At 39.8% G+C, this 4,734-nt stretch overlaps 1 long non-coding RNA gene across 1 annotated transcript; it reads right to left on the bottom strand.

Moving 5' to 3' along the window:
• Positions 1-2,464: 2,464 nt before the first annotated feature.
• Positions 2,465-4,080, bottom strand: LOC117467002 (uncharacterized). The gene is made up of 3 exons (XR_004554321.2): positions 3,899-4,080; positions 3,728-3,800; positions 2,465-3,375 (listed from the first exon to the last, which is right to left on the bottom strand). It is a non-coding gene; the product is annotated as an uncharacterized lncRNA (long non-coding RNA).
• Positions 4,081-4,734: the final 654 nt, after the last annotated feature.

Here is a 4,734-nt window from a genome sequence, read left to right as displayed (position 1 = left end):
CAGTTCAATCAGTACAGTGTAGCATTTACATCAATATAAAGCCTTTCAACACCCACTGGGAGATGCACGCTTTGAGCAAAATCAATCGCGAAACAAAAAAAAAGACAGAGCAAAGCTTTGCTCATGCCTTGAGAGAACAGCATAAAGAAGCTGACAATGCATACGGCAATGAAAATGTTTTATAAGACATAGCGGCTGAACATTCTCAGAGAAGTTGAGATGCATGTGGCTGTCAGCTAGTGAAGCAAAAACACATACAGCGTGAAAGTGAGCATTATGGGCCGTGCTCAACAGATGCTCATTGGTATTACCTGTTCATCTCACTGTCACGCTGAAAAAATATTGATTTATATCTATATACAAATTACCTTTCAGCTGAGAATGCTAATCTTTAATTAAAAAAGAGGAAAAATCTTCTTATACGTCTGTTTCAAGAGTTTTCTTCGACCAAGTATATTTGTCTCTAAACCAATCTTCCTTCATTATGTCTCATTTAATATAATGACAATTAGAAACCATGAGACGAATCCAAATGCATTAAAAACAAGAGGAATTATCCCACTGGGCTTGAATCTCCTTTATTTTTAGGGAAGAAAAGCCCGTCAGACTGAATACAAGACTTGTTATGATTGATATTTTTTGCAGTGTGCTCCCTCCCTTCCCTTATCTAGTTATTATTCAATCCAAGTCCACCAGGCTCTTACTCTGTGCAGTGGAGTGACAATTATTACGGTAATGACTGAAACAGATATCAGATGGGTTTCCCTGGAAACATGGAATATTTCACACACTAGCACACAGTGTGTTAGTTCATGTCCACATGGGTGTGTTTGTGGGAAAATAAGAGAGATCCAGCCAAAGCAAGAAGCAAGAGGAGCTCTCAAAGTGCAGAATTGAGTTTTCTCACATTCTGCGGATGAATTAAACCTTTATGAGGGAAAATTCATGGCAAACTTGGGTGTGTTCATCAAAAATCTATTCCTTTGAACACTTAAGACATAAATCGAGATACTAAAATGAGCCGGAATCAGTGACAGGAATTGGACACAAGAGACAGATGTGATGACAGCCCTGTTTCCAAGGTCACTGCTCCATTTCGTACGGTTACATCTCCTCAGCCTCTTTTCAGGATGTGATCCTCATGACATCATGTAATGTCTTTCATCAAATGTGTTGGGAATGATCAGGGATGACATAAGAGTTCAGGGCCATTTTGGAGGCTGGCAGAGTTGTTGTGGTAAGTACATCCTGTCCTATATTAATCCAGGGTGCAGGATGACAGATACATTGAAGGAAGCATGCAACTCTCAGCAAAGCAACACAGGCTTTAATCTTCAAAAACCCAATTTGATCGATTTTTTTTACTCTACCTGCTCTTTTTCAGGCAAAATGTTGAAAGATCAGGGCTCTCTGTGCTTTATTTACGTAGCCAGGCCAGTTGGTCCCTGTTTGTGTCAAGCCCCCAGGAAGTGCGCAGGACTCAGATGAAAATATTCGTGCTGGCTAAACGGCGGTACTACACTTCCATTTGGTTGCCAGGCCCGGAAACACTTTTTCCCATTGACTTACATGGGGAAAGAGTGGTCTGTAAATCGTTGGATAATTTTTTTAAACTAAATAAACTACCCAGTATGAACACTTGTGTAGCCCTTATTAAAACCATTCGTTCATCAAGTTGTAAAAATGTGCTAATAACGTTATTCTGAGAGTTATTTCCCTCTGCATTATGAATGCGCATCTAACCCACGGGACCGCGCCGCCCGGCACGTTCATGTGATGTGACGTGTTCAGTACTACATGAGTTTTACCTTTACCCATGGATGCACAATAAGAACGGACCCATATCGCCTTACCCCCAGTTTCCACCGGGTCCGTCTGCGCCGCGCTGCGTTACGGCTGCTCCGTGGCGGTGCCGCGGCGGTCGTAAGGATCGCGGCCACTCTAGTCAATGGGTGCTATTCCACCACACGCGCCGTGTTACGGCTCAGACGCGTCCCAGAAGCGTCCCAGAAGCGTCTCGCCGCTTCTCTAAAATTAGGATGAATCCTATGTTTGCCGCAGCGCAGCCGTAACATAAGGTCGGGCAGGCAGCCCCCCCTCGCAGGAAGTGGAAAGGTGAGCATCCGGGCCAGGCCCATCCCCCACATATACTAATTTAGCAGACCCCCCTCCATCATCACAACACCTCCACTACGATACGCACAATGGACGACGAGGTTTTCATCATGGAAGTGGAAAAACACACTATTTTATATGATGTAACCAATGCTTACTACAAGGACAACATCAGAAAGGACAAGGCCTGGTTTTAGTCGCTGCAGTTTGTGGAGTGGAAGGTAACAACTACATGTTGAAAAACTACTTTTTCAATGATTTTACCTAGAAATGGCAGGTTTGATATTGGCGAATTAACAAATACATTGAAAATAAAGAAATAAAATAAATAAAAAATGTTTGTGTTGCATGTATATATACATTATTGTGTTAGAACACAGCAAAGAAGCTTACAGTGGACCTATCATGCTATATTTGAATAATATAGTGTAGGACCATACCTAAGGCATATTTATACTTTTTTTTTTTCAAAATACCAAACAGATCATGCATTTTAGCCATTCCTCATTTCGCTCAAATATTTTTTGCATGATAGGTCCACTTTAAAGGAAACAATTATCCCGACTAAAATAAAGGTTTATTGTGCCAAATGGCAAAAAAAGCTTATTTTTGTAACTCATTAATAAAAAATGCCAAAGCCTAGTCGAAAAAAAAAAAAAATTCAGGCTTCTTACCTAACTCCTACCAGAAAAACAGGAGGAAAAGGGGTTCAAACAAAAAGGGTTTCTCACTCCAACAAAACAAAGCGTGTCCTCAAGACAGGTTACATTAGCTTAGCTTTACAATAATGAAAATAAATGTACAACACAGAATAACAGATCAGATCTTCTACCACAGACACAGAGTTTGGAGTAGGAGAGGTCGATGAGAGGGCAGATGGACTGCATGGCTGCAGCTGAAATACTGCTGTATCTTCAGGTGGACCAATCAGCAATGGTCCATGGCAACAGCTCACTCAAATAGTTTGTTTTTTAACGATTGGGCTTTCTTGGAGAGCATGTTGCCTTCTAGCTCCATACAATTTTTCTGGAGCACTCCGAACGTGTACTTCAGTTTAGGGGGGTAGTTCAGGTTCATCACATACATGAGTCCGAACAGCATGGTAGCAGCTAATGCAATGTTGTCCACATCGGTTAGTACCTGTTGGCCTTCCAGGACAATCCCAATATCCTCTGCTCTCATGGTGGAATTGGGTTTGACAACATAAAGTCCCACTGTAATCCCCTCAATGGACCGCAGAAGGACTTCTTCATCTTCTGCCTGCAGAGTGCACAGTCACAAAAGGAACAGAGTGAGATCTAACAAATCAATACATATATATACCCATTACTAAGTCCCTGTGTTTAACAAGTACATTTGGTCAGATTTCAGTACTTTTAAGCCTCCTTGTTATCTGATATACTCCTGTCTGACCTGATAAAAAATGTTTCATTTCCTGTATCCGTTTACAATTAAAAGCCCTCTAGCTTTTCAGTGTAGTCTGGCTATTAAACAAAAAACAGGGATGTTCACATACTTTAGGGTTTAGGCTATATACTATGTGATGTTTCAATAAATACATATTTTAACGCCCAACAAAAAAATCAAAAAGTCAAATATTACTTCTACTGACCACAAACTCTCTCGTTGAGGTGCACACACAGCCCCTTGAGAAGACAATCCCGGCCTAAATCGACATCATCAACCTAAGTGAAGGGGAATAAGAAAAGAAAGAATCTGTTTTGCTCAATGAAATGTGTACACTATTGACTCGATGTATAATTTCCTTAAAATGAATTCTTACTTGAGTCATGTTTGACATAATACAGTTCAGACGCTGGCCTATCTGTCCTCCTCTCTACTCAAAAACCTTCAGAAGTTTGTCAGATAGCACATCCAGCTGAGAGAGAACTCTTGATTGGAGGGGCAGGGTTGTTATGCGCTTAAACTCCGCATTTATCAAAGAAAACAAAATATCACAGTCATAAAAATCATGAAATCATTTCCTAATGATGTTATGATTGTAGTTGTGTGCTTGCCTCAAAACAATGCAGAGAAACTAGTCCATGCATTTGTTACTTCAAGGCTAGCTTATTGTAACTCTTTATTAACAGGGTGTACCAAAAACTCAGTTAAGTTGCTTCAGCTGATTCAAAATGTATTGACCAGAGCACGGAAAAGGGACCACATTACTCCTGTTTTGGTTTTATAGTGAGAATAACTTTTTATATCAAGTACGAACAACCAGGTTAGACTACATTACATTTCATTTAGTTTACGTTTTTTTCCAAAGCGACTTAAAATAAGTATTACTGTAATATAAGACTACATATAAGAAACACCCTAGCCATTTCAACAAACAAAACATTATCACTTTTGTGAAGGAGGCTTTATCACAGAATGTTTGGCTTTTGCCTCTCACTTTCTGAATAACTTTTGCCTAATAAATCAGAAAATGTGTATATCCCTGCAATGTTTGCAGTATGTAAATGTTATGAATAAATATTCAGAAATTGTCAGACTAATACCAGTTTTCAATTAGTTAAAGATGAAGTTTAAGTTAGTCAAGTAAATCACACAAAACATTTGAATACTCACCATTTACTACAGAGCCTTTGGAACAATGTTCAAAGGAAGGCT

Source organism: Pseudochaenichthys georgianus, chromosome 21 (genome assembly GCF_902827115.2).
Source record: "Pseudochaenichthys georgianus chromosome 21, fPseGeo1.2, whole genome shotgun sequence".
Taxonomy (NCBI): Eukaryota; Metazoa; Chordata; class Actinopteri; order Perciformes; family Channichthyidae; genus Pseudochaenichthys; species Pseudochaenichthys georgianus.
Note: the sequence above shows the minus strand (reverse complement) of the source record. Positions and strands in the feature narration are given on the sequence as shown.